Genomic DNA, 19,155 nt, shown 5'->3' on the forward strand with positions numbered 1-19,155 from the left:
GGGGGAAAGTTTTCCAAGTGGTGAAGCAATGCTACAGGTGTCTCTCTCCTCTTTCCCTCTCTATCTCTCCTACCCTCTCGATTTCTCACTGTCTCTATCTAATAAATAAATGAGTAAAGATAATTTAAAAAACAAAAATAAACAAACAAGAAGACAAAACCAAACAAAGCTAAAGAACTTTCTGGGAAGATGAAATTGTTTGCTCCTTGTTAAATCCAGTGGTGACAGGTACACTGGGGCAGAGCCAGGCAGTGAAACAGAACATACATGTTACCCTGTGCAAGGACCCAGCAGGTTCAAACCTCAGTCTCCACCTCCAGGACAGGTGAAGCAGGTCTGCAGGTGTCTCTCTATCTTTTCTTCCTCTGTCAGTTTCTCTCTGTCCTATGAAATAAAAGGAGGGTGGGGAATGTCTGCTGGGAATAATGAATCTGTGGTGCAGGCACTAAGCTCCAGCAATAACCCTGTTGGCAATAAGAAAAAAACAAGCAAATAAACAACAGCAACAACAACAAAAATGAACCAAACAAAAAAATAAAAGACCAGCACATTATACTATTTGTAAAATGTTAACAGTTGAAAAAGGGAGGACTGGGTGGGGGTAGATAACATAATGGTTATGCAAACAGATTCTGATGCCTAAGGTTCCAAAGTCCCAGGTTCAATCCCCTGCACTACCATAAGCCAGAGCTGAGTAGTGCTCTGGTTAAAAAAAAAAAAAAAAAAAAAACAACTATTGGATAATATCATTAATATGTGGCATCTAGAGAACTGAAATATATGAACTTGCAAAAAATATATATAGAGAGAGAGGAGAGAGAGGAGAGAGAGAGAGGAGAGAGGGGGGGGAGAGAGAGGGGAGAGAGAGGAGAGAGAGAGAGGAGAGGAGAGAGAGAGAGGAGAGGAGAGAGGTAAGAGAGAGGAGAGAGAGGAGGGAGGCGAGAGAGAAGAGAGAGAAAGAGGAGAGAGAGAGGAGAGAGAGGAGAGAGAGAGAGGAGAGAGAGGGGAGAGAGAGGGGAGAGAGAGGAGAGAGAGAGGAGAGAGAGAGGAGAGGAGAGAGGTAAGAGAGAGGAGAGAGAGGAGGGAGGTGAGAGAGAAGAGAGAGAAAGAGGAGAGAGAGAGGAGAGAGAGGAGATACAGAGGAGAGAGAGGAGAGACAGAGAAGAGAGACAGAGGAGAGAGGAGAGAGAGGAGAGAGAGAGGAGAGAAAGGAGAGAGAGAAGAGAGAGGGAGGAGAGAGACAGAGAGACAGACACAGCAAGAACAAGAACCAAAACAGAAAAGAAAGTTTCAAATCTGTGTCCTAAGTCCACAGAGCAGCTGACAGACACTGGGGACTCCGACTGGCTTCTCCTGGACTCCATCCCTCAGCCTTCCCACAGCAGCATACGGCTTTCTGGCAGTCACCTCAGCCTGGGTGCCCCGGCACTGCTGGTAGGCACTGCTGGTAGGTGTCACACCACCATGAGTCCATTCAGACTAGCTGCCTTCTGATCCTCAAGAGGCTGAGACTCGTGATGGATGCCATTCAGTCAGGTCACTGCCTCAACTGCTGACCTGCTTCACAGGCAGGGGGGGCTAAGTGGTGCATCAGAAAGTCTGTGCAATGCACTTTACCTCAAGTAAATGCTAAGGCATAATAATAGGGCTTTTATGCAACATAGATGTTTTTCTTTCCATTAAATCTAAGATAGGCTGTTTGCTTATGTATCCTTAGTTCAGGCTGCTTTGAAATCCACAGAGGAAAGAAACCCTCCATTAAGTTCAGCAGCAAACTCAGTCAGTGCAGCAGTGCTCCTGTTTGGTTTTCCTTTTGTAAATATTTGTGCTCTTTCAGGCTAAGGAGTGGCCTGTGCTAGAGACTAAAATATCCCCATTTATGAACCCTCCAGGTGCGGTGGGGAAAGCTTGACCTTTCACCTTGCCCCTGCAATGACCTCAACCTCAGTCATATGATGGACCACCCTCTCTGCTGCCCTGAATGCAGACTGATCACCTCTCCAGGTTGATTATTGAATGGCAGAAGAAGATGAACCTGACATTGATAGTTTTTTCTTTTTGCTCTAAAGGTGGATATTACTTAGCTTTTGTTGCTGCCTTTCAGCATATGATGAAAAGACAGAAACACAATATTGACAGTCAGTGAAGTGCAATTTGTTTGGGAATGGAAATGAACTTAGAAGAAAGAAAACACATAGAACTCCAAGGCATGTAAGACCCATAATAGAAAGAAAGTTGGTGGCCCAGGAGGTGGTGCAGTAGATAAAGCACTGGATTCTCCAGGGTGAGGTCTTGAGTTCAATTCCCAGCAGCACACGTACCCGAGTGATGTCTGTTTTTTTCTCTTTCCTCCTACCTTTCTTGTGAGTAAATAAATAAAATATTTTTAAAAATTGCAGAATTATTAAAGAAATAATTTTTCTTTTACTCTGGGATCCATTTGTGTGGGTTCTCAAATTTTTACTTTCCACAAGAGTATCCTGACATAAATATTAATCCAAACAATATGTCTCCCACTGTTAACTGAAACTTATAGCTAAAGGGATTTTATTTATTAATTCAATAAAATTTTACTGAATGATATAAAGTATGTGGTTTATTCATGTGTTCTTAAATATTCAATTTTCAGTTTCTTTAAATTCACATCCCTTTCCATCTTTCCAAATTCTTATCATGCTAATTCCTATCAACACTGAGAGAGCTCATGCATTTAAGAATTATCATGCTATCATATGAGGTTATGAGGAATAAGTGAAGTAATAACAAAACAGATGAAAATATTTTGTATTTTTATTTTTCAATATATAATCTAAAATCTTAGAACTTTGTAAGCAAATCAAAATATTGAAGACAAAAGAGGTTAACTCATCTTTTTTTAATATTTATTTATTTTCCCTTTGTGTTGCTCTTGTTGCTTTTCATTGTTGTAGTTGTTATTGTTGTTGATGTTGCCATTGTTAGATAGGACGGAGAGAAATGGAGAGAGGAGGGGAAGACAGAGTGGAGGAGAGAAAGAAAGCCACTTGCAGACCTGCTTCACCGCCTGTGAAGCGACTCCCCCACAGGTTGGGAGCCTGGGGCTTGAACCCAGATCCTTACACCAGTCCTTGCGCTTTGCGCCATGTGCTCTTAACTCGCTGTGCTACTGCCCGACTCCCTAATTCATCTTTTTTTAACTTTAATACTAGTCATAAAAATTAGAACTAATATGAAATTGAATTTTTCCGGTCATATATGTTAAATTTAAGATGGACATGTGCTCACCAACATTAGATAAGAATCATAAGCAGCCAAAACCTGGAAGCTATCCAGGTGTCCAACAATAGATGAGTGGTGGGCTGAGCAAGTTTTGGTCTATATACACAGTGGAATATTACTCAGCTGTTAAAAATGGTGACTTCACCATTTTCAGCCTATCTTGGATGGACCTTGAAAAATTCATGGTAAGTGAAATAAGTCAGAAGCAGAAGGATGAAAATAGGACGATCTCACTCTCTGGCAGAAGTTGAAAAAACAAGATCAGAAGAGAAAACACAAGTAGAATCTGAACTGGAATTGGTGTATTGCACCAAAGTAAAAGACTCTGGGGGGTGGGTGTGGGGGAGAATACAGGTCCAAAACGGATGGCAGAGGACCTAGTGGGGGTTGTATTGTTGTACGGAAAACTGGAAAATGTTCTGCGTGTACAAACTATTGTATTTACTGTGGAATGTAAAACATTAATTCCCTAATAAAGAAATTAAAAAAAAAACATAGGCAGCAAATGGAACTTTAAATTACCTTGCCATCTTCAAGACTTCAAAGAAATTCTCAAAGAAATCTAGACGGTCAGAGAGATAGAAGCAGTAGTAGCTTTCCTGACTGAAGCTTGAAGTTCTTAGGTTAACTATTATTATTATTATTAGCCTCCAGAGTTATCATGGGGGCTTGGTGCAGGTACTATGAATCCACTGCTTCTGGAAGCCATTTCCACTCTCCAATTTTTTTTTATTTTTATTGGATAAGACAGAGAGAAATTGAGAGGAGAGGTGAAGACAGAGAGGGAGAGACTAAGGGCGACACCTACAGACCTGCCCCACTGCATATGAAACTTCTTCCCTTAGGTGAGGAGCCGGGGGCTGGAACCTAGATCCTTGGGCACATCATGCCCAGTACTATGTGCACTTAACAGGGTATACCACTGCCCAGCCCTCAGGTCTAATATTAAAAAAAACAAACAACAAAACAAAACAAAACAAAAAAACCAAAGGAAGGTATTCTAGACCACAATTTCTCACTACTTTTCAATGAAATTAGACATTACTGATAAGGAAAACAAAAACCCTAAAGTTAGAGTACAAAGGGATTTAAAAGTATTTCCTCAAGTAATTTGGTTGATGATTGATTGATTTAGTGGTCACCCAATCTGGTCCCCTACGCCTACACTGAACTTCTCTGTTCCAGTCTCTTGGAAACAGAGTTGGCAGTCAGCTGAGGTAAAGAACAAACACCTCATCGCAGACCCCTGCGAGCGTCAACCCGGCTTTGACCTAGCACGTTATGATTGGGCCCTCCTCAATCGCTATCGAACAGGCCATGGCCGGTGCGCCGCTATGTTCCACCGCTGGGGAGCCAGAGACGACCCGAAGCGGCTCCAGACAGACTATGACCCACATAGTCAACGACTGCCACCTCTCCAGATTCAAAGGAGGTCTCGAAACTTTACATCAGGCTCAACCTGACGCTGTTGACTGGCTACGGAAGAAGGGCAAACGCTAGAAGAAGAAGTGGTCACCAGGCCCTTCACCACTCCAGGCTGATATTTTCAGGTAGAAACTGAGATAAGAATAGAGAGGCAATGGAAAAGTTAACCACATCCCAGGAACTTCCTGTTTTACTTAGATCAGTCACATGGGAAAGCAGGTGCTCTGTCCAGGTGACATATCTATCGCCCGACACCCCTCAATTTCTTTCTATCCAATAAAATAGGAAAACAAAAAATGACTGCCAGGAGCAGTGGATTCATAGTGCTGGCACCGAGCCCCAACGATACCCTGGAAATAAATAAAAAAAAAAGAGAAAAGAGAAAAGAAAGAAGATATACGACATCAAGAATTATTGTAAGTATACAAAGAAAACATTATAATACATAATAATAAATTTCAACATTGATGAACTGTTCAAATTTCAGAGAATTATAAATTTCCAAATAAAAGGATTAGGCTAATAAACAAAACCTAGGAGCCCATATGGAAAAAAATATTATGGAAGAAAGAAACAACCTCTACGTTTTTTATTGTATTTTTAAAATTTTTTATTTATAAAATGGAAACACTGACAAAAAACATAGGATAAGAGGGGTACAACTCCATACAATTCCTACCACCAGAACTCTGTATCCCCTTCCTCTACATTTTTAAAAACAGACAATTTTACAGGTTAATTCTTGGTTATTTTAAAACAATTGTCTGTTCCACAAAACATGCAAAGTGGGAGTCAGGTGGTAGCGCAGCGGGTTAAACGCACGTGGCGCAAAGTGCAAGGACCGGTGTAAGGATTCCAGTTCGAGCCTCTGGCTCCCCACCTGCAGGGGAGTTGCTTCACAAGCGGTGAAGTAGGTCTGCAGGTCTCTATCTTTCTCTCCCCCTCTCTGTCCTCCCCTCCTCTCTCCATTTCGCTCTGTTCTGTCCTACAATGATGACATAAATAACAACAATAAAACAAGAGCAACAAAAGGGAATAAATAAATAAATATTTAAAAAAACATGCAAAGTATTAGAAAAAAAATTGCCACTAGGGTTATTGCTGGGGTCTCTGTGCCGGCACTACTTATCCACCCCTCCTGGTGGCCATTTTTTCTTTCTTTTCTTCTCTTTTCTGTTCTCTTCTTTTCTTTCTTTCTTTCTCTCTTTCTTTCTTCCTTCCTTTCTTTCCTTCCTTCCTTTCCTTTCCCTTCCCTTCCTTTCCTTTCCCTTCCCTTCCTTTCCTTTCCCTTCCCTTCCCTTCCCTTCCCTTCCCTTCCCTTCCCTTCCCTTCCCTTCCCTTCCCTTTCCTTTCCTTTCCTTTCCTTTCCTTTCCTGCCTTCCTTCCTTCCTTCCTTTTCTCCCTCCCCCACACTTGAGGTTTTTTGAGACATCAAATTCAGGCTGCAGCTCTGACCTTTTAAATAAATAAAAGTAAATATAAGGTCATGTTACTATTCCACAAGTGGTATGATATTATCTAGAGATTGACTAGAAAAGATTAATGGATTAAAAAATTATTATCTTTATTTGATAGAGGCAGCCAGAAATTGAGAGGGGAGGAGGTGACAGAGAGTGAGAGAGACAGAGAGGTACCTGTGACGCTGCTGTACCACTCACTGTGTACGCTGCTGCAGGTAGGGACTGGGGGCTTGAACATGGGCCCTTGAGTACTGTAACATGTACACTCAACCAGGTGTGCCACCACCTGTCCCGAATTAAAAACCTTTTAAAGTCACTCAGTGATTTTCTTTCTTTCTTTTTTAAAGATTTTATTTATTTATTCATGAGAAAGATAGGAGGAGAGAGAGAACCAGACATCACTCTGGTACATGTGCTGCCAGGGACTGAACTCAGAACCTCATGCTTCAGAGTCTGATGCTTTATCCACTGCACCACCTCCTGGACCACACTCAATGATTTTCTTAATTTTCTATGATTATTGGTTGTTAGTTCTCTCTCTCTCTCTGTCTTTCTTTCTTTCATCTTCTTTCCTCCCTTCTTTTTTTTTTAATATTAGAAAGGACGGATAGTAATTGAGAAGGGAATGAGAATAGAGAGGGAGAGAAACAGAGAGACAACTGCAGACCTGCTTCACCACATGTAAAATGTTCCCCCTGAAGGCAGGGGAATAAGGGCTGGAACCCTGGTCCTTGAGCATGTTAATTTGTGTGCTTAATTGGATGTGCCACCACCAGGCCATAAAAAATTAAATAAAATAAAAATTTTATATTTCTAATATAGCCCAATACATGAAGGATGAAAACAGAACATAAGAACTGATTTGTATAACAGAGAGAACATTCTGAATAAAATGTCAGCAAATTAAATATACCAGTGTATATGAAGCAGAATTATGCATGACTATATAGCAACTATATCTTGAAGCTACAAAGAAAATTAGTACTAGAAGAAATTTTATTTTATTTTTTATAATTTTTATTTATAAAAATGAAACACTGACAAGAACCATAGGATAAGAGGGGTACAACTCTATACAATTCCCACCACCAGAACTCCGTATCCCATCCCCTCCCCTGATAGCTTTCCTATTCTTTAACCCTCTGGGAGTATGGACCCAAAGTCATTGTGGGATGCAGAAGGTGGAAGGTCTGGCTTCTGTAATTGCTTCCCTGCTGAACATGGCCATTGACAGGTCGATCCGTACTCCCAGCTTGTCTCTCTCTTTCCCTAGTGGGGCAGGGTTCTGAGAAAGCAGAGTTCTAGGACACGTTAGTGGGGTTTTCTGTCCAGGGAAGTCTGGTTGGCATCACGGTAGCATCTGGAACCTGGTGGGTGAAAGAGAAGTTAATGTATAAAGCCAAACAAATTGTTGACTAATCATGAGCCTAAAGGCTAGATTAGTACAGATGAAGATTTGGGGGTCTCCATTTAGTAGATAGTTAGGTATATTACAAAGGGTCCTTGACTAGTGTTTTTTTTTTTTTTTTTTTTGAGCCTGACTTCTAATATGTAGGTGGACCCAAGTTATTGTCTGGAGAGATGATGTTATGGCTAAAAAAAAGGACCAGAAAGCTGGGTTAGGGCAGAGAGTAGCTCCCAAATATGGGAAAAGTGTATAAACATTTTTGACTGTAAATCCCATGAATTTGATCTGATCTGGGGCCCATAATCATAATTAGGAGCCTATGTGACTTCTGCATCCCTGTAAATCTGAGCTCACATTCTGTGGTCATGAGTAGGAATGTTCCAAGCTGCCCCACTTTCAGAATCCATCTTCCTCAGGTGGAACATAGAGTATGTTGTCCAGCCTCCCTTTGGAGGATGGAACATTCTCTACTGTGGTTGATCCATGTGGAGGGCAAGGTCCTATGGTGGCCCATGGAAGGGTCTATTGTGTTGTTCCTAATAAATATGACCAGTAACAATGGAAAGTGGGATTTATTTGAAGTCTAGGCCCATCTTGTCTGTTTGAGAATCTCAGGACTTCCTGACTAGGGCCCCAGCTGATGGGGTGGCCTGATAGTGACTAAAGAGTCATCATTAAAGTATGCCAGTCTCTTGTCCTTATTCAGCTTTTGTAGCCCTTACTTTGATAAGGTTAGCTTTGGAGTGATTGAGGGAAGTGTAAAAGGAGGTAGGTAAGAAGGTTATCTACTTCTAAGTAGGCACTATTTCATTAGGAACTTTGTGGTGTCTTGTTAGGTCTTTCTACTTGCTTGCTGCATATACTGACTCACTGCAGACTATTGTGCATTTCTGCTTTCAGGTATATATTTTGTCCTAAAGTATGGATACATGTGAACATCTGCCCTATCTCATGGGACCTGGTCTATATCTAGGTTTTTGGAACTTCCTTAGGAAGTGAACTACCTGAAATGGAATTAGAGAATCCTATAAACGAAAAAGTCTCACCCAAGTAATGAGGCTGAAGGGTTGACATTCCATGCCTGATGTCTCTGGACACAGTCTGAAGTGAAGCTTGCTGAGGTGGTACTCATTGTGTTGATTAGGTTGAGATCAGCAGATGCAATATCATTTGGTATGAATTGAGAGAAGCATGCAGGAAAGTGAGCCCCACCCTAGGTTCCAAGACTGTGAGAAATATAGGCTCTATAGAGGAAGTGGGAGGTTCCTGCTGTCTTAGGGTTTAAGAAGGCAATAGTTATTGCTGTAATCATTATTTGCCAATTGAGTTAACTTTGAAAATCCCTTTGTTAGGATTTGCTGTATCATACACAGTATCACCGTAATTTATGTCCTTTGACATTATTAGTATATAGTGTCTTGTAGAGTAATGCTACCAGTTGCTTCTGTTCTTCCTGGTCTAAGCTTTTTGAAGAGTCAGCATTCAAAAGACTCAGCCTATGGGTCTGTGCATTAAAAAGTTTGAGACATTCAATCAATTTTTCCCCTCTCGTATTTATTAAATAGTGATTTAAATGACTACAAGTTAATAGGAGTGTACATTAACACCATTCCCACCACTAAAAGACTGTGTCCCATCCCCTTCCCCCCTCCCCCCATGAAGCCAAACATCCACCCTCACCCTCAACCCAGAGATTTTTACTTTGGTACCCTACTCCACACTTAGTCAAATTCTGCTTTGAGTTTCCCTTTCTGTTCTTCTTTCTCAATTTCTATTTATGAGTAGGATTATCCTATACTCATCTTTGTCTTTCTGACTTAGCTCACTTAACATAATTCCTTCTAGCTCCATCCAAAATGGGTCAGAGAAGGTGGGTTCATTGTTCTTAATAGCTGCATAGTATTCCATTATGTATATATACCACAGCTTTCTCAGCCACTCATCTGTTGTTGGGCACCTGGGTTGATTCCAGATTTTAGCTATTATGAATTGTGCTGCTATGAACATAGAAGAACTTTTAAAATAACCACAGTGGGGGAGCTGGGCCATGGTGCACCAGGTTAAGGGCACACAGTACAAAGCAGCGGGGGTGGGGGGGAAGGGGCTTCAAAGTGGTGAAACAGGTCTGCAGGTGTCTCTGTCTTTCTCCCTCTCTATCTTCCCTGCCCCTCTCAATTTCTCTTTGTCCCATCTTAAAAAAAAAGACTGAATGTCTCGAAATTTTTAATGCAAAGACCATAGGCTGAGTCTTCGATGTGTTGACTTTCTTAAAAGCTTAAACCAGGGAAACAGAAGCAACCAGGATGTGGTTGAGTTTGGCAGGGCTTGACCCGAAGAGTGCGTCTATCCTGTTAGTCTCTTTGTCTACCAAGAGGTTGAGCAAGGAGGGACAGGAGTAACCCCAAAGGTGTGCCTTGTCCTATCAGACTCCTTGCCTCACAAAGCACCCTGAATTCCTGATATTATGGCCATTAGATAAAAAAGGGGGGAGGTAATTGTGAAAAGGTAAATTGTGTAAAGGGTAATTGTGAGGAGCTTCACAAAGCACCCTGCATTCCTGATAATATGGCCTATCTACATAATCATTGTTTTTCCTGAGAGAGCCCCACCATTTCATTCCTTTGATCTATCTTCTTTCTACCTCAAGACCCTCCCTGCCTACAGGGTAATATTAATCCTAACAGTTAAAACCCTTGCAACAGTTGTTAAGAAAGTTCCTACCTTTCCAGTCTACTTTTGCCTTTCTCCACCCCCATTCTAGCCATTTCTGTTTCTGATTTGCCACTTCTGGGTCTACTGTTTAAAAATGTTGGCTCTCTAATCAATAAAGACATTGTATTGACACTCCGCCACAAGTTCATGAGTTATCTCTCCCATGTTGCTGAGTGAGTAGCAACCCAGGCTAGCCCTGTTGAGTTCTCTCCAACCCAGAGAGTACGAGCCTGGGAAGAGGCACCCAGCTCGAGCCCCCAGCTCCCCACCTGCAGAGGAGTCTCTTCACAGGCGGTGAAGCAGGTCTGCAGGTGTCTATCTTTCTCTCCCCCTCTCTGTCTTCCCCTCCTTTCTCCATTTCTCTCTATCCTATCCAGCAATGACGACATCAATAACAACAATAATAACTATAATAAAATAACAAGGGTGACAAAAGGGAATAAATAAATATTTTTAAAAAAGATTTTATTTGTTAATGATAAAGATAGGAGGAGAGAAAGAACCAGACATGTCTGTGGTATTGGACCCAATATTTATTTATTTATTTATTTATTTATTTATTTATTCATTCATTCATTCATTCATTCATTCATTTATTTTTATTTAGCTGGAGAGAGAGAAAGAAAGAGAGAAGAGAGAAGAAAAAGAGAGAGAAGTAGGGGAGACACCACAGAGCTGCTTCTGCCATGCATGGAGCTTCATAGTAACATCTATAGTCTGTCTGTGGTTCAAGGGCTTAAATCTGGAGCCTTGTTTCTGATACATGTAACACTTCTATAATTAGAAAAAAATGTATAGTCATTTTTTTCATATTGTTTGAACTACTGGGACTATTTTACATAAATTTTTGCTAAAAGAATATTTGTGTATCAAACCATCTTAGAATTATTTGCAACATTCTGAGAGGACAACTGTTCAGTGTAAATTAATTATTGGATGTTTTCATAAATAGAATATACTTTTCTATAAATAGGATTGAATAACCCTGCTCCTGAGAAACATATACAGATATTTGATGTTTTCATGTCTGTCTTTTCTGGATGAGCGGGTGGGGAGAGTATTTCCCTTGGAGGGAGTTTATGTTATTTTTTATGTCAGTTGCTGTATTAGTTTACTGTGTCTGTTGTAACAAATGACTATAAACTTAGTGGTTTATAACAACAGAAATGTTTCTTTTGTAGTTCTGTATTGAAAATAAAATGGCTCTTTTTTGCCAGGGTTGGTAAAATGGGTAGATTTATTAAATTCTTAAAAACCATGGTGGCAGAGAAAAATAGGCAAAAGAAAAGACTAGCCAGCCATGTGACACGGGTCATGAGTCCTTAAGCATTATTGACCAGCATTCAACTTCCATGAACTGCAGGTCCCAGGAGAAGAGGAGAAGTTTCATCAAAGAGTAACAGGCAAAACAACAAAGGAAAAAGGAACTAATTCCTCCAGGCCCTTCCTTAAAGAACAAAACAAAACAACAACAAAACACCTCTAGTTCCTGACATCAATAGTATCATGCAGAAATGACACAGGTATCCTTTTGTTTATAATCAACAAGACACAGTATATTCCCAACAGTTCTGGAAGCTAGAAGTCTGAAATCATTGTCACATGACTAGAATTAAGATACAAAAGTCAGACCTTCCACCTTCTGCACCCCATAATGAACCTGGGTCCATGCTCTCAGAGGGATAAAGAACAGGAAAGCTTTCAAAGGAGGAGATGGGATACGGAGTTTTGCTGGTGGAAATTGTGTGGAATTGTACTCCTCTTATCTATGGTCTTGCGTTTTATAAATAAATTAAAAAATAATACTACTAAAAAAAATAAGTGAAGGACTTACATGCATGTGTGTTGAGTTCAGTACCTCACAATGCATATGCCAAATATTGCTCTGGTTCTCTTTCATTAAATACACATCTTTTTTTAAAAAAGTTGTCAGCAATACTAGTCTCCCTCTAGAAGCCCTAAGGAGAATCCGTTTTTGGTTTCTCTCAGGGTCTATGTTTTGGCATTTCTTGATTTGTGATTGTATCACTCCTCTCTCTGCCTCTGTGATCACATGAATCTCTCTTTACGGTATTATTTCTTTTCAGTTTATCGTTTTTTAAAAATATTTATTTACTTATTTATTCCTTTTTGTTGCCCTTTTTGTTCAGTTTATCTCTTTTATAAAAATATATATATATATGACTTCACTTAGGGTACATTTTGACAATTCAGGGTAATTTCATGTCAAAAGCATTAACCATCCCTGCAAAATTCTTGTATCTAGATTAAGTTACATTCTCATGTACCAGAGATTAAGGTGAAGATCTTTGTCTAATCATCCAGAATCATTCTGAAGTAGACTCGGTTTCAAGCAAGGGATGAAGTTGACCTTTGTTTTTGATCAAGAGTGGTATCATGTCTTGTATTTTCTCTTTCCTTCAGTGCTAGGGATTCACAATCAGAGTCTCACAAAGACAGAGTATGCATTCTATCACTGACCTACACCTCTGTTCTCATACTCCTTCTGGGGGAAGTTTAGAATACAATTGTGGCAATATGACCCTAGTCAAGAAAACGAATTATTTGTAAGTACATGGATGGACCCTCAGCAAGACTTTTCCTATTTTCTGTTCTAGAAGCCAAAAGATCTATGTGTACCACCAGCAACAACTGACTCTAGATTCAGTTTGTGGACAGCCATCTATCTCTGTGATTAGGAACATAAGTTCCAGTTCTGCAGGTGGCTGACATAGGCAGCCACAACTGATCTTTAAACTCAAAGATACAATTCTTCCCATGATGTCAGAGGAGGACACCTAACCCCTTCTTCAGTCGAAGACAGTATGTTCATTTGAGGGACATTTTTTTTCTCCCACAGTTACTTAGAACAGTCAGTGACGTTATAAGAAAGCCAGAGTGAAGGCCCCCAAAGCTTTGCTTTAGAGACCCCTGAGGCAAAAGGTCAGAAATAGCTGGCATTCAGTTTGAGTGAAGTGGCTACTTGGCTAGATGGAGGCCATACATGCTTTCAAAGATAACTCCATTTCAGATCTAGGAAGCTGATGGCATAGATTCACTGCTTATTTCTGTTTCCTCTCTTTCTTTCTTTAAATTTTTTCTTCATTACTATTATTATTAGAGAGAGAAATAGAGAGGGGAGGAGGAGATGGAGAGAGAGAAAAACACCTGTAACCTTGCTTTACCACCTGTGAAGGTTTTTCTGCAGGTGGGGAGTAAGGGCTTGAACCTGGGTCCTTGTGAACTGTAAAGTGAGCACTTAACCAGGTGTGTCATTGCCTGGCTCTCGTTGTATCGATTTTCAGTAGGCTTTATATTGTGTTACTTTTAGTAAGAAATGTATTTTTATATTTTCTTTAACAATTTTATTTATCTTTATTTATTGGATAGAAACCCCAGAAAATGAGAGGGTAAGGGAGATAGAGAGACAGAGCGACACCTGCAGTACTGCTATACTATTCACAAAGCTTTCCCACTGCAGGTGAAGACTGGAGGCTCGAACCTGAGTCCTTGTACGTTGTAACATGTTCACTCAACCAGGTGCATATTACTGTGCCCCACTACCCGCCCCCCCTAGTAAGAAATATTTTATTACCTTTAATACAAGATTGTAGTATCTTGGATCCTGGGACAAAAACCAAATCCTGGGTTTAAGTATCTTAGAAATGGAAGTCAGTTTCTGCCTGATGCTCTAAGCTCCCAGCATCACCATAAGACAGACCCGAGCAGTACTTTGTTCTTTCTCTTTGTATCTCTCTCTTCTCAGTAACATAAAGAATTAAAACAATCAAAACACTAAGCAATGTTAAGAAATGTTTGGTGACCTAATATAGTGACATAAAATTACACTAAAAAGAAAGAAAGAAAGACCCGGCTCCCCACCTGCAGGGGAGTTGCTTTACAGGTGGTGAAGCAGATCTGCAGGTTTCTATCTTTCTTTTTTCTTCTCTGTCTTCCCCTCCTCTGCCCATTTCTCTCTGTCCTATCCAACAATGATGGCCTCAGTAACAACAACAATAATAACTGCAACAAAAGGAAATAAATAAATATAAAAAAGAGAAAGAAAGAGAGAAAGAAAGAAAGAAGAGAAGAAAGAAAGGAAGAAAAATAAAGTCAGGGACTCTTTTTCCTGTCTTACTTAGGGATCAGAAATTATGCTATGTTAGCATGGAAAAAAGCTACATCCCAGTGAGTAGAAGTCTTCCTTGCCCCTTATGTGATTCTTAGAATATACCTAGTGGAGCAGTGATGATAATTTTGAACAAAGGAACTGTCAGATTTTTGTTATTACCTCCACTGGAATAGTCACATCAGAACCCAGACATAATTTTCTGAGCTGTAATTCTGTTACTCAGAAAGTTATGTTATCCAGGCCTGACTTTAAGTGCAACTATTTTTTTCTGTGTCTTACTACAAATTGCGATGTCTTCCTTTGTGTCTGTTTTAGGACCTAAGACTTTCTTATTTAAATCGTTCAGGGACTTTCTGTGTGGGTGACCAGTCTGATAATCTCTCTTTCTCTTAACGCTTTTATATTAATTAATTAATTAATTAGTTAATTAGTTAATTTAATAGAGACAGAGAGAGACTGAGGAGAAAGAGGAGATAGAGAGCTTAAGAGAGAGACACCTGCAGTCCTGCTTCATCACTACTGAAGCTTCCCCCACTGCAGGTAGGGACCGGGGACTTGCACCTGGATACTTGTGATGTGTGCATTTTTTATTGCTTATTTGACTTTTATGGATAGTAGTCCTACCACTACTGCAAACTTAACTAATATGCCTGTCTCTAATAAAAATATATCTTAGATTTTTTTGCCTTCATCAAGACTTTGTATTGCTTATTTTGCAGTGAGTTTGAGTATTTTGAATGGATTCTTTGTTAACTTTGCTTCTATTTTTAAACAACTGATGTTTGCTGTTGTTTGTTCTTCAGAGAGCTTTCCTTTTTACTGCTTTTCTTTTTTTAATTACCAGCAAATTATCCCTGGATTCTGCTGCCTGCATGATGATTCCACTGTCCTTGGTGGCTATTTTACTTCTTTTTGGTTTGTTTGTTTTTTAGATAAACAAAGAAAAATTGAGAAAGATGGGGAGAAAGAGAAGAGAAGATACAAGCAGCAATGCTTCACTGCCCATGAAAGTTTTCCCTAAGAGAGAGGCAGGCTGGGAATATGGGTCAGCCAGTCAACACCCATGTTCAACGGGGAAGCAATTACAGAAGCCAGATGTTCCACCTTCTGCATCCCACAATGACCTGGGTCCATACTCCCAGAGGGATAAAGAATAGGAAAACTATCAGGGGAGGGGGTGGGATACGGAGTTCTGGTGGTGGGAATTGTGTGGATTTGTACCCTTCTTATCCTATGGTTTTATTATTTTATTACTGTTTCCTTTTTTAAATGATTAAAAGAATTAAAAGATATATATATAAAAGAAAGTTTTCCCTGCATGTGGGGGAAGGGGGCTTGAACCTGGGTCCTTGCATATGGTAATGTGTGCTTTCAGTTGGGTATGCCACTTCCTGGCCCCACCTCCCCGTTTCTGAAAATTTCAGTTTAATATCTCACTAACCATTTATGTTATATTTAAATATTCTGCGCTTCCATTCTCTAGAGGATATGTCTGCTTGGGTGGGTGAATTGTCAGTATACACCCAGGAAGCATTTGAGACTTCCAGGCTTCAACTCGAAATGTGATCATCAAGGAACCATTCTGCGAATATCTGTCTGTGAAGTCAATCATGTGGACACCACTAACTAAAATAGATACAAGTCAGTTGTATACTCTGGGGTGGGGAGGGGGAGGTAGACCTGGAAGTGTTGAGATCAAGTATATGGGAAGCACAGAATTCTCAAAAAAAATTTTATATATATATATATAATCACTAACGTGAAATTTTAAAATTATATACATAGCTCACATTTGTGTACTGCTTTATTTTTCTGTTATACAACACGGCCTAGACCCAACCCAGCTTCATCCCTGATATGTCCTCCCTTTACTTCCAAGTGACAACTAAGTCTAGAGGATACAGAAGATACTCTTTACATGGCTCTCTCCTTTTTGCTTTTTATAGTTATTTTCTCTAGTTGTTAGGAGACAGAGAAAATAAATTAAGAGGAAAAAAGATGTTTATTTTTTATATTTATTTATTTTCCCTTTTGTTGCCCTTGTTTTTTTATTGTTGTTACTGATGTCATCGTTGTTGGATAGGACAGAGAGAAACGGAGAGAGAAGGAGAAGACAGAGGAGGAGAGAAAGACACCTGCAGACCTGCTTCATGAGACTCCCCTGCAGGTAGGGAGCCAGGGGCTCGAACCGAGATCCTTCTGCCAGTCCTTGCACTTTGCGCCACGTGCACTTAACCCGCTGTGCTACCGCCCGACTCCTGAGATGTTTATTTTCAACTGTTACCCTTCCAGATGTTCTTGCAAAGGAATCCTTAGAGGGAGCTCTAGTGACGCAGTCGGTTAGCGCACGGTATTTATACAGGAATCGTTAGAGGTAGAAAAATGTAAACTCTTTTAATACTCATTTAATATGGAAGCTTCAAAAGCATTGAGTACATTTTTTCTTTTTTAAAATATTTTTTATTATCTTTATTTATTTATTGGATAGAGACAGAAATCGAGAGGGAAGGGAGGGATAGAGAGGGTGAAAGACTGAGAGACACATGCAGCACTGCTTTACCACTTGTGAAGTTTTCCCTCTGTAGGCAGGGACTGGAGCCTTGAACCTGGGTCCTTGCACATTGTAACATGTGCACTCAACCAGTTGCACCACCACCTGCCTCCCCTTTTTTCCATTTCAAATCTTCTTAAAAATATTTTAGACCCAAATAATTTATAGGTTCAATGCAGCTTCTATCATAATTACAGTAGCATTTATTCTTCATGGAAGTTGAATAAGTAGTGTGTGTGTGGTTCCACAGACTACAGGTAGCCCAAGCAGTCTTGGGAGATAAGAACAAAGTTGAAAATGTTGTGCTCCCTGACTCCCAATTGCACTGCACAGCAATGCCACTTAAAACTGTTGTATTGGAACAATACAGATATGCAGACAAATGGAACAACCTTGAGTGCCCAGAAATAAAGGCACACATTCATGAATATCTTATCTGTGAGAAAGAAGCCAAGAACAGTCAATGGAGAAACAAAGCCTCAAAAAACAGTGTTGGGAAAACTAGTCAGGCATGTGAAGAGAAGTGAAACAAGACCGTCACTTAATAACATATATAAAAACTCAAAATGGAATAATGACTTGGATATTATACCTGAAATAATAATAATAATAATACATAGGTGAAGGCTGGGAAGATAGCATAATGGTTATGCAAAAAAGCTTTCATGCCTGAGGCATGAAAATGTCTTAGGTTCAATCCCCAGCACTATCTTAAGCCAGAGCGGAGTAGTACTCTATTCTTTTTAAAAATGTTTTTATCTTTATTATTTTTTTATTGCACAGAGACAGCTAGAAATCGAGAGGGAAGGGGCTGAGAGGGAAAGAGACAGAGAGACACCTGCAGCCCTGCTTCACCACTCGCAAAGCTTTCCCCCTGCAGGTGGGGGCTGGGAACTAGAACACGGGTCTTCATGCATTGTAAAGTGTGTGCTCAACCAGGTGTGCCACCCCTTGGCCCTGAGTAGTCCTCTATTAAAAAACATGAAAAGAAAAATAAATAAAAGAAAAAGGAAATGGATGAGACACCTTAGGATCTCAACATCAAAGACGCATTCCAAGAATCTCATGAATGAGGGAAACTAAAGAAAGAGTAAACAATTGGGATTACACTACATTTAAAAGCTTCTACATGTTTATGCAAAGGGAATGAAAACACTAATTAAAGGAGATATTTTCAGTGCCAGGGAGTGGTGCATCAGGTTGGGTATGCACATTACCACGTGCTATGACCCAGGTTCAAACCCCCTTTCCTCACCTGCAGGGGGAAAGCTTCATGAACTGTGAAGCAGTGCTTCTGGTATACTTCTTTCTCCCTTTTGATATACCTTTTCCTATCAATTTATTTCTATCTACACCATAAAAAGGAAGGAAAAAATGGCCTACAGGAGTGAAGGAATCACTGTATAGTTATAGAATTACCATGGGGGTAATTCTGCTGGCAATGAAAGAAAAAAAAGGCTATGTATACTTCTATGTTCATGTATGTACTTTTTACAGTAGCTGAAATATGGAAGTGACCTAATCATCCAGTGACAGATGACTATATATATAGTACTCTCCTGTAGTTATGAAAGTTGAAATTGTATCAGTTGGTACAAAACAGATGAAACTGGGGGTGATTATGTTAGTGAAATAAATACAAAAGTATAAGTCAACTATTAGATGATTTTGCACACACAGGGGATATAATTCACTAAAACAAATGGCCTTCCTCAAAAAGCATTAATAAAACTGCCTCTTAGTCTTTGTGAGAACTTAGTCTTTGGTGGTTGTCAGAGGGGGAAGGCACAGGACTTTGGTTCTGGGTATAGTGACTTATATAGATCATGTATGAATTTGAAGCTATATTACTGAAGTCTTATAATTAAGCAACTATTAAATAACTAATAAAAACTGAAGTTATTCTAGATCTAAGCAGACATTATGTGTACCAGAATTTGTTGAAAACTCAGAACATGCACAGTATTATCCCTGAGCTCTATCCAATTACAGAAATATAGAAGCAGGCTGGGGGGATGGATCCACCTGCCAATGGCCATGTCCAGCAGAGAAGCAATTGCAGAAGCTGGAACTCCCATCTTCTGCACCCTAAAATAATTTTGGTCCATACTCCCAGTGGGGAAGATATGATAGGAGGAAGATGACCAGGGAGCTCTGAACTCCAATTCCATTAGGTCCCAGAGAGAGAAGAGAAAAAAGGGAGGGACAT

This window comes from Erinaceus europaeus, chromosome 12 (genome assembly GCF_950295315.1).
Source record: "Erinaceus europaeus chromosome 12, mEriEur2.1, whole genome shotgun sequence".
NCBI lineage: Eukaryota > Metazoa > Chordata > Mammalia > Eulipotyphla > Erinaceidae > Erinaceus > Erinaceus europaeus.